Consider the following 12,325-nt stretch of genomic DNA (forward strand, 5'->3'; position numbering starts at 1 on the left):
GCGGTGTCCAGAGGTAGAGGCAGGGCCAGACCGAATTATCCACCAACTGTTTCCCAAAGCGCCCCCTCGCGCCATGCCACCCTGCAGAGGCCGAGGTGCTCAAAGGTCTGGCAGTTTTTCACTGAGAGTGCAGACGACCGACGAACAGTGGTGTGCAACCTGTGTCGCGCCACGATCAGCCGGGGAGCCACCACCACCAGCCTCACCACCACCAGCATGCGCAGACATATGATGGCCAAGCACCCCACAAGGTGGGACGGAGGCCGTTCACCGCTTCCGGTTTGCACCGCTGCCTCTCCCCCTGTGCCCCAACCTGCCACTGAGATCCAACCCCCCTCTCAGGGCACATGCACTACCGTCTCCGGGCCTGCACCCACACCCTCACCTCCGCTGTCCTCGGCCCCATCCACCAATGTCTGTCAGCGCACCGTCCAGCCGTCGTTAGCGCAAGTGTTGGAGCGCAAGCGCAAGTACGCCACCACGCACCCCAGAATTGCGGGCCCCAGCTCGGTGGTGGTATCTGCGGCGGTGTATGCTTCCTTCACTAAACCACCCTCCTCCTCCTCCGCAACCTCTGTCTCGCAATCAAGATGTGTCAGCAGCAGCACGTCGCCAGCAGTCAGTGTCGCGCGGCGTGGCAGCACAGTGGTGGGCAAGCGTCAGCAGGCCGTGCTGAAACTACTCAGCTTAGGAGATAAGAGGCACATGGCCCACGAACTGCTGCAGGGTATGACAGAGCAGACCGACCACTGGCTTGCGCCGCTGAGCCTCCAACCGGGCATGGTCGTGTGTGACAACGGCCATAACCTGGTGGCGGCTCTGCAGCTCGGCAGCCTCATGCACGTGCCATGCCTGGCCCACGTCTTTAATTTGGTGGTTCAGCGCTTTCTGAAAAGCTACCCAAGCTTGTCAGACCTGCTTGGAAAGGTGCGCTGGCTCTGCGCACATTTCCGCAAGTCCCACACGGACGCTGCCACCCTGCGCACCCTGCAACATCGGTTTCATCTGCCAGTGCACCGACTGCTGTGCGACCTGCCCACACGGTGGAACTCTACGCTCCACATGTTGGCCAGGCTCTATGAGCAGCGTAGAGCTATAGTGGAATACCAACTCCAACATGGGCGGAGCAGTGGGAGTCAGCCTCCTCAATTCTTTACAGAAGAGTGGGCCTGGTTGGCAGACATCTGCCTGGTCCTTGGAAACTTTGAGGAGTCTACCAAGATGGTGAGCGGCGATGCTGCAATCATTAGCGTCACCATTCCTCTGCTATGCCTCTTGAGAAGTTCCCTGCAAAGCATAAAGGCAGACGCTTTGCGCTCGGAAACAGAGCCGGGGGAAGACAGTATGTCGCTGGATAGTCAGAGCACCCTCCTGTCTATATCTCAGCGCGTTGCGGAGGAGGAGGAGGAGCATGAGGAGGATGAGGAGGAGGGGGAAGAGACAGCTTGGCCCACTGCTGAGGGTACCCATGCTGCTTGCCTGTCATCCTTTCAGCGTGTATGGCCTGAGGAGGAGGAGGAGGATCCTGAAAGTGATCTTCCTAGTGAGGACAGCCATGTGTTGCGTACAGGTACCCTGGCACACATGGCTGACTTCATGTTAGGATGCCTTTCTCGTGACCCTCGCGTTACACGCATTCTGGCCACTACGGATTACTGGGTGTACACACTGCTCGACCCACGGTATAAGGAGAACCTTTCCACTCTCATACCCGAAGAGGAAAGGGGTTCGAGAGTGATGCTATACCACAGGACCCTGGCGGACAAACTGATGGTAAAATTCCCATCCGACAGCGCTAGTGGCCGAAGGCGCAGTTCCGAGGGCCAGGTAGCAGGGGAGCTGCAGAGATCAGGCAGCATGTACAGCACAGGCAGGGGAACACTCTCTAAGGCCTTTGACAGCTTTCTGGCTCCCCAGCAAGACTGTGTCACCGCTCCCCAGTCAAGGCTGAGTCGGCGGGAGCACTGTAAAAGGATGGTGAGGGAGTACGTAGTCGATCACACGACCGTCCTCCGTGACGCCTCTGCCCCCTACAACTACTGGGTGTCGAAGCTGGACACGTGGCCTGAACTCGCGCTGTATGCCCTGGAGGTGCTTGCTTGTCCTGTGGCTAGCGTCTTGTCAGAGAGGGTGTTTAGTGCGGCTGGGGGAATCATCACAGATAAGCGTACCCGCCTGTCAACCGACAGTGCCGACAGGCTTACACTCATCAAGATGAACAAAGCCTGGATTTCCCCAGACTTCTCTTCTCCACCAGTGGACAGCAGCGATACAAAAATGCTCAGGTCGCCCATTGACTTCAATGGGGTTCGTTACTCGAAACGAACCCTCGAGCATCGCGATAATTTCGTCCCGAGTAACGAGCACCCGAGCATTTTGGTGCTCGCTCATCTCTAATCGTTATGTTTATAGGTTTAGGATGGCCATAAATGTGTGATCAGTCGGGCTGCAGCCCTGAGTGGGCTGTGCTATAGTACCAGCACGCTACACTCATATTGTGTCACCGTAACAGGTACTTAGTTCTTAACCCTTTGTTCTGCTGACCCTGAGAGTCCTGGGGATCATTAGTGGAAAATCCTGGAAAATCCCTTTAAAGCATATTTCCAGTTATTAGCTCCCTGCCTCAGCATGCACTATTCAAGTGCAATATTTTTAATTTCAAGGGTTTCGTTTCATTAACATCTACGGTGCATCATTTACAACATAGAAGTGAGTGACTGACTCTCCACTGATTAAGGAACAAGGGGTTCCCAGTCCCCTAGTTCCTTAATTCGCAGTTACTCTCCATTAAAAAGAAGCCGCTAAATAAATATGCTCACTTCTTTACTTATATCCCTTTCATTTGAATTAAGTCACTGCTTATGCCTGCACATCTCATATTGAGGGCATGGACAAGGGACCTCTAATTAACATGTCATAATAGTTGCTCAAGGGAAAATGCCAGGAAAAATTGAACATATTAGTTTATTTTTATAGGAGTTTTCTACAATACTGCGCTTCTAGTTGGGAGGATGGAAAAGCTAGGTGGAAGAATCTGTATTGCTAGTTTCCAGAGAGTACAGTGTGTGAACAATCATTTCTCAGTTTAAAAGTACTGTACAGTATAGCCTCTAACAGGGGTGGCTATGACTATGACTTAATTGTCCACCCCACCCCACTTTAAACAAGAGCAGGGTTGTCAAACAAGTAAAATACAGTTTATTAGAGTTAACTTCCATTTACACATAATGACTATCACTCAAGATTCGTTCAAGCGAATGAATTTGAGCAAGAATCGTTCCGTGTGAATGCGAAAAAAATCACTCACTTGTCGTTCACAGTTAGTTGATCTGACTTTTCAGTCAGCTTGGAAAACCTTGTTGGCTTCTGGTTCCGTGTAAACACTCTCCGCTCAGCACTTCCCATAGAAAGCGAAGCGCTGAGCGAGAAGCCCGTAATCCAGCAGCAAGCCTTTCTTTGTAAACACTCTGCACCCTAACTTAGTGGTGACATCAGCGCTTGTGCAGTCGTTTAAAAGACTGTTGGACCGTGTAAAAGAGCTACAAGGGCATGATGCCATGAACATTTTATTTGGATGAATGGATGGTAAAAAGAATGTGTCACCACTGTACTCAGGGCAGCATAAACTAGCGGCACAGACCCTCATCACAGCAGCGGGTCACTTATTTTGTCAGCTGCAGTACTTTTTATAAAATCCCTGTTTCTGTCCAGCAGCATGTAGTCCACAATGTTCATGAGCTGTGGCCGCCCCCCGCCCTCACCTCTCCCACTCCCATGGATGATTGACAGCTTTATTCTTCTACTGTGTGTCAATCAGCAGCAGATGCAGCCACAGCTCATGAATATCCCAGACTACACAGGACAATCCCAGCATAGAGATGACTATAGGCTGTGCTTACACTGCAGCACAGAAACACATCTTCTGAAAAATATGGCACCTAACAAAGTTGTCAGGCAGATGGATGTAGATTCGCCTTGCTGTGAGTCAAGTGTGGTGGCAGCACCTGCAGAACTTCAGTTTTCATGCTTCACCCCTTCAAGCAGAATAATGGATTTGCTGCAGGGTCTCCAAACTGTTAAACACACAGATAGACCCAGTTCTGTGGCAGCTGCACTGCACTGGGCCAAGATACGGTACCTAAAGGTCTTTGAGTCAGGACAGGTGGTACAGGTGCATAAATGAGTTCCAGGCTAATAGGTCAGGGCAGGCAGCAAGCAAAACAGAGTCCAGAAACAGAGCCAAGGTCAGGGATACAAAGATCAGGATTGTCAAGTGTAGCAAAGGTCAGAACCAGGACCACACAAAAGAAGGCTTTACAAAGGTACAGGAACAATTATATAGCAGAGGAGTGTAGGTGATTGGCTATGCAAGGATTAGGGGAGCATGACCTGGCCCTTTAAGAAAGGGGGTATGAGTGTGCACGAGCCGAGCAATGAGCAGAGTAGAAGCACACATCATGCAGAAGGTGATAGCAACTGACGCACACCCTGGAGCAGCTGAGTGATGGTACCGTGCAGTTACAAAAGTAAGTGACCAGGCACTGTAAAATAGGTTTATATCACTAGGTTATACTGACTTCATTTTGTCAAGAAAAAAGAATCAAGCATCTAGAAAGATTTGTTGGAATCAAATGAAACATTCTATGTGTGATTGTGTAGTAAGCAACTGCAATATCAGAACAAAAGGATAATATATTGCGGAAAACACTTGAAAGGAGGTTCTAGTACCGTGTTGGGCCACCCCTAGCTTGGTTACAAGGTTCTATTGGTGATAAATCTGGTGAACAAGCAGGCCACGGAGACATTCCTTTGGCACCTTTGCTGTGTGTAGCTAAACATTATCCTGGGCAACACATGTGGCTGCAGGATGTCCTGAACATATCACTAGGCTGTCATTGTCACTCATGCCACTACTAGGGGTGACTGTCGTATGCGATGCCCCCACCCCCAGATCATCACACCATCAAGCACACCTAGAAATAGTTCCACAGACAAAAAGGGGCCTATAATGATGGTGTGACAACAAGTTGGAGCTGGATGGCGGGCAACAAAACAGTTGGAGCTGCACGTGCTTGTCGGATGATCAGACGATCCATTCTACTGGCAGTCTGTCCTGAGCCTGGTCGCCTTGTGTGCGTGCCCCCAAGCATCCACTGGTCCCAACACTTCCTAACAATTTGGTCGAAATGGCCCAATTCGTTGATACAACCATCCAGCTTCTCAGAATTCTGATGAAGCCCACTTAAAGTGCCCACTCTCAAACTCTGCTATCTGGGCAAAATTTCTTCGATTGCATTGTAGAGGCTTGTCTAGTGTTCAATAAGAGCTCTACACAAGTAGAAAAAGAGGTCCACTACACACAAGTAGCCTCTGAAAGTCTTTTTATTCAATTTTAGGGCTTCAGGTGTCAAGACTGTTCATCTACTCACACCACAACTCTGATCATTTGCATATCTGCCTGGGATGTAACTGTATGCCAACAAAAAGTATATTCACACAGTATATATTGTGACAGCTTGGGGAATGTTAACTCAATAGGATCATCTCTGAGGTAAGATGAAGAAATGCACTTGAAGGCTGGATTTCTGTTCAAGCTGGCTGCACCTACTTTACCTCACTTGTTCCTTCACAGCAGAACAAGTCACAGCACCTTAAAGGCCCATTTAGATGGGACGAGTGTCGGGCAAACGATGCCCGACACTCATCCCTGTACATACTAGCTCCTGTGCACCTGCATCGCTGGTTCACAGCGGGGAAGCTGCAGGAGATTTCTCTCTTTGTGCTCCCCGGCCCTCTCTATTGACATAACATAGAGGCCATTCCCTACTGGAGGCTGCTATTTACACTGAGCGATCAGCTCATAGTCCATCGCTTATACAGCAGAAACTGTTAGGTCCAGCGGCGCTGCGGGTCTCCGTGCCCGCACTACTGGTCCTAGTACCTGGGCTGCAGGGGTGCGGCGCAGAAGAGCCCAGGTCTTTGTGACCTCTACTGGTCGCCGTGATCCGGTACACCGTCTCCGCGCCCACGCTCCCGTGCGCAGGGGGCGTGTGCCTAGTTAGCCGAGTTGCTGGGGATGCAGCGGGTTACCGCCCTGCGCCGCGTTCCTATTTCCATGACTCCCGGGTGCGCCTGCCGGGAGCTGTTCTTCCAGCATCCGGGTTTTGGCTCCTGCTGCTGTAAAGCTCCCCGCCCCAATCAGCTGCTGGGGCAGGAGTTCTAGCAGCATTTAAATGTCTCTGTTCCTGTCAGTGTTTGCCAGTGTATGTTTGGTCTCCAGCTACACCCGCGTTACCTGCATTTGATTCCCAGCTTTGACTTGCTTGCTTCGGACCTGACCTTGCCTTCGCCTGACCCCATGTACCTTATTCCTCTCTGTTGCCGACTGTCGGACCTGCCTTTGTGTTTGTTTGTTTCTTGTGTTTGTCTGTGTGTCTGGCTCCTGCCCGCATCCCTAGCGAATCTAGGGACTGTTGCCCAGTTGTCACTATAGAGCCTAGCCTAGGGGGGCAAATAGGTAGGGACAGGGATTGCGGGAAGTTTCAGGGACTCCCAGTCACCCAGACCCCAGCTCCCTGACAGAAACGATGGACGATGAGCTGATCACTCAGTGTAAATAGCAGCCGTTCAGTACTGAATGGCTGCTATGTTAAGGCAATGGAGAGGGGCGGGGGAGCGAGAGGAGAGAAATCTCCTCTTGCCGTCCTGCTGTGAGCTAGCAGAACTAGTTCCCGTGCAGGTGCACAGGAGATAGTATTTGCGGGATGAGGGGCGGGCATCGCTTGCCTAACACTCATCCCATCTAAATGTTCCTTTACACTCACCTCTCTGAGAGAAGCATAAGATAGTGAGAAGCACACTGATTACAGTGATATGTCTGCTGTGTGTATCTGTCCAGTAGTTTGTCAGAAACACTGCAGCTAACTCTGCCATCTACCCTGTTTTCCCTGAAAATAAGATAGGGTTTCAATTCATTTTTGCTCCAAAAGATTTTATTTTTTTATATGTATAGCTGCCTAGACACTATTTACATTCACTTTTTTATTAACTGTAACTAGGGCCTAATTTTGGAGTAGGGCTTATAGTTCAATCATCCTCAACAATCCTGAAAAATCATTCTGCATCCTCAAAAAGCCTGAAAAGTCATGCTAAGGCTTATTTTCAGGATAGGTCTTATTTTCAGGGAAACAGGGTAGTGACTGATTGACAGCTGTCTGCCTACTACTATGCATAGTGTATCAGCTGTCAATCAGTAGTTGGCGGATGCAGCTCCGATAGTAGTGCCTATATCTGGTTTTAACTAATTATTAATCAAATGCAAGTTTCTCCTAAACTGAACTGATCCCCACAGCAGACATATCACTGTAATCAGCGTTCCTGTCACTACCTTATGCTGCTCTCAGAGAGGGATGCAAAAAATATGATGACAGACTTTCTTAAACATCACAGTGCTGAAATATCAGAGTGCAGGAACAAAAATAAATCCGAGACCTGTCAGACGTCTTATTGACATTCTGTATCTTTTGCGAAACTAGAGGCAAAGCCCTCCACCTAAACCTCCAAGAAAAACACACATTACATGGCGCATCTTTACCTAAGGATGACGGCTCCCACAGGCCTCTTGGCTATTGGCTAATAATGAATACATCTGTCAATTCATGTGATTATTTAAAATACTATTATCCAACTTTCTACTAAAATGTAATAGTTAATATTTAACTACTGAATGACACATTAATTAGCCAAAGTACAAATGTATTTTACCTATATACATTGTTACCGATTACTTAAGATGAATTTTGCCAAGCATATAAAATGATTTTATAAAATATGGCAACGGGAAATAACTGTTACCTTTCAGCATGTAATTTGACCTGTGAAAATATCCTTTTCAAGGTCATAAGATGCTTCTTTCTTTTTTTCCTTTATAAAATCAATCGTTGAAGATCTCTGGTAAATGTGTAGCTGCATCAACTCAAATTATCTAAGATGGATTTTTGATGACTGCAATGGTCACATCGGGATCTTACATCCTACCTAAACCACTAAACAAAGATAGCAATTCCGCCTCTAATCAAGGTCCCAGTTGTGCAATGCGAATGCTTTATCCCATACGTGCAAATCATACCCTAGTACAAATTACAAGTTAGAATACATGATGTTACATTATGTGGAACATAGCTAAGTGCACTTGTTGTGTGATTCCATTCTATAATACTTGCCTACAACAAGACAATCACCGTAACAGACCATTCTTAGAAAATAAACTTTTGCTGTAAATGTCTTTACTTTAATGCAAAATACAGGGTGATTCAAATACAATGGTGCAAAAGTAAAGTTGATTTATTCCCACATGAATTGACATACAACAGCCAGAATGATGTGAAAAGATAGACAAACTCTTCATGTTTTTAATGCACCTTACTGGCGTAACTATAGAAGATGCAGAGGATGCGGTTGCACCCGGGCCCAGGAGCATTAGGGGGCCCATAAGACCTCTCTTCTCCATATTGGGAGCCCAGTACTAGGAATAAAGCATTATACTTGGCGACCCTGTTAGAGGTTTTGTATTGGGGCCCAGGAGCTTCAAGTTATGCCTCTGATGCACCTTGTAGATGCTCAATGTGAGCGATGCTGGTGACATGGCAGATGTGAAGTCGGTAGTCCAATTCTACCCAGACGCATCTTGGCATATCCTATGTTGTTGATTCCACTGCAGCAGAGATGCATAGTTTTAGGTCATCTAGTGTCACCAATAGCGCCCACATCGGATATCTATATGATGCATTAAAAACATGAAGAATTAGTCTATCTGCCGGTATTCATATCCTTCTGGCTGTTCTATCTTAATTGATGTATGAATACATCAGCTTTACTTTTGCAACATTCTTTTTGAATGGCCCTGTAAATAGTGTTTAATATAGTGTACCCATTAACTATTATGTCTATATTTACATTTACTAAAACAGATTTTATAATCCCAAACTTCAATGTGAATTTTCTGCTGCAATACCCATTAAAGCAGTGAATCCGGTTTTCAAAGCGTCATTGGAAAAAATGTCACTTTCAGCCTTCCTTACACAAGTGCATAATTTTGTACTTCTTAAGTTAAAGTAGTGTTGTTTATATGTATAGTTAATATAGTGCAGATAAATACCAGTAGATACACTAGTTTATATTTAAATCCTGGACTTATTATAATCGGTTGTGAACAAAGGCTTTTAAGCATTCTCTTATATGGAAGGAGAAAGACATGGGAAACAAACAAAATCTTGATTACCAGAGTGTATATTGTTAATTATATAGTAATAAAGTGTGTAAGGCTTAAAAAAGACAGATATCCTTCTGGATCAGCCTATTATCTCCCAATGTTGATCCAGAGGAAGGCAAAAAAAACATCAAGTAGAAGACAAATTTCCTCATTTTGACTCCAATTTGGCAATCAGAAAAAAATCCCTGATCACCAACCCTTCTGGAGTAATCCATGACAATAACATGTTATATTGTTACACCCAAGAAAGGCAGCCAGGCCACACTTAAACTGTTTTAGTGAGTTTACCATCACCACATCCTCAGGCAGAGCGTTTCATAGTATCATTGCTCTTACAGTAAAGAACCCTCCTCTAGGTTGTTGTAGAAACCTTCTTTTCTGTAAATTTTCTAATGGAGCAATCCAACAGCAAGTGATGAATTCACCCTCAGTGCCTCAACAGGAGAAATTAAACACAATACAGTACCCAATGAAATCAATCGAATGTCCGTGTACAGTTATGCACATACATGATAGAATCTCCAGATGCTGTTTGTGGCCACACTTTACTCGGTCTAATACATGAGAGTCTTGAATGAAGAACACCCCACTTTTAACTCAAAAAATTCCTGACACACTGAGGGTTTCAAAACAGACATTGGGGTGTAAATATGGATCAAAAATGGGTCTGAAAAAAAGATCCACATAGGACTCAATGTAATGCTACATGAATGAGAGCTGCTAGAATTTTTATATTGCAGTACTTGAGCTGTGCAATAAGTTTCAGACTTGGCACGATTTGTATATACTTCCTCCAGGTTTTTTGGTACCCTATGTCATATTAGCAAGATAATCCGTTCCCTTAAAATATGACACGTGTTACTACTCTGAAAACATGGCTTGCAAGCGCAGTTAGGGCATAGCTGTGCATAATATGTCAGCACTAGTATAGAAATCATTATGTCTTTCCTGCCAGACATTGTCTGCATCCCATGTAAATATATGACAAAGGAGATGGGCATCACTATGAAAGAAAACTAAGCAGGGCACTGCCTTATAGGTTCAATGTAAACATATGACTAGTGAGGGAAAAACCCATCGAGAAGACATGTGCACATAACAATATATGGCAAAGAATAAGAACCTTTACTATCAAAATGAAAGGACAAGCAAAAAAAAATGCAATAAACTTTAGAAACATTTAAAAAAGAAGTAAAGAACCCCATTGACTACAATGGGAGACTTGAGCATTTTTGTATGTGGGACACCGGGTGCCGAGCTTTTTTCCCCCTAGGTCGGTCTCTCTCTCTCTCTCCCCTGCCTGCCAGACAAAAAATTTTCCAATGATGCGCGCTGCGTCGCGGCGGGGCCAAAACAGGCACGTCACAGCGGGGAGGAGCCAAACACGGCTTGATGCTCGTTCGAGTAACGAGCACCATCGAGTACGCTAATACTCGAACGAGCATCAAGCTCGGCAGAGTATGTTCGCTCAACTCTAATATTCATGTATTGGCTATATATATGAGATACAGGCTATGTATTCAAATTGTTATATGTGATGAATCTCCATGATCAAACATTACAGATAAACAAAGGAGATGCAGATTAAAGTGTAGACTGTAAACATCCTTTATTTATCCAAATCAAAAGTTCATTGCACAGCCCTGGAACACAGACGCATTTGAGATGCTAAATGCATCCTTAGTCATTGCATTCTGGATATCACACCTGCCACCAAGTTAAAACACATAACAACCAATCACAAGTTCTAGGCCAAATCACATGATCACGTATCAATTCCATAAATATTTATAAGCACAAGCACCATCAGGAACCCTCACTGGGACTAGTCTTCTATACTTGTATGATACTTTGAGCCCTATAAGCAAAGCTTATGGGTTCTAGGTAGCTGACCCACCAGGTCTGTGGATATAAGTTTTATATTTACCTTCCCCACCGTTCCTCCGGTGTCAGTGAATTTAGTGGCTTGCTAAGTAGTCCTCCCATTCTAAGTTTAGAATGAGAAGACTACTTAGCACGCCGGTCACAGAGCTGACACCAGAGGAACGGTGGGAAAGGTAAGTATAAATCTTACAGACCTAAATTAGGATGACTGGATTTGAATTGCGGACTCCATGATAGTCGTCCACGTGGAAGATCCACGATAATACGCGGGCATTGAAAGGCATGTATTTCGCGAGCAGAAGAAAAATCGCAGCATGCTCTATTTTGCAGCGGATTCTCCACAGTTCAGCTCCATTGATGTCTATGGATGCGTGCGACCCGCAGTCCATACACAATGTTAATCGCTCAGCTAGAAAAGATTCAGAATTTTGTCTGCAGAAGAAAGATTTTTGCCTGGGCGGTCGACTGTATGATGTTCTGATGTCATTCCCTGCTTGTGCATTTTTTTCCGTGCGGACGATATACTGTCCATACATGTATATCCACGTGGAAAACTAAATACATACGCGACCATTCGCAATTAATTTCAGCGATTACTCGCAGGTCTTTCGCTGTGGATATCTGCAAGCAGAATCTGACCCATTTGTGTGAGCCCACCCTTATTCAGATGTGCAGATTAGTCTAATCATAATGTTACATCAGGTCACGTCTCAAATTCATGCCCACAATAGACCTTGTATTTAAACGGAATACTCCAGAAAGCCTCCCAGTTTGGTAGATAATGCTTCACATTACTTCTTCTGGGAGGGCTTCTGACTCTCTCAATACCACATGTAACAGAGGTCCTTAAGGAAAGAAATTGTGTGTTGGAGCCGACAGAAGCAATTAATTTTATTTATATATATATATTTATATATATATATATATATATATATATATATATATATATATATATATATTTATATTTATATATATATATATATATATATATATATATATATATATATATATATATATATCTCAACAAATTGGGGGTGTGCATGGAAGGTCAACAAATATAACAGAAACACCAGCTCGCTGACACATCCTACTTGGTGCATGGATCTGGACACACCAAATGCCTCATAGAAATTGAAAAACCCTCATGTCTTTGTGCATTTGGACCTCCTT

General features: G+C 45.4%; 1 protein-coding gene across 1 annotated transcript in view; it reads right to left on the reverse strand.

The window, feature by feature from the left end:
• LOC136610038 (mitochondrial inner membrane protease subunit 2-like) overlaps positions 1-12,325 on the reverse strand; it is a 341,138-nt gene that overhangs the window by 328,021 nt on the left and 792 nt on the right. The gene's annotated exons all lie outside the window — the stretch shown is intronic.

Source organism: Eleutherodactylus coqui, chromosome 2 (assembly GCF_035609145.1).
Source record: "Eleutherodactylus coqui strain aEleCoq1 chromosome 2, aEleCoq1.hap1, whole genome shotgun sequence".
Lineage (NCBI taxonomy): Eukaryota > Metazoa > Chordata > Amphibia > Anura > Eleutherodactylidae > Eleutherodactylus > Eleutherodactylus coqui.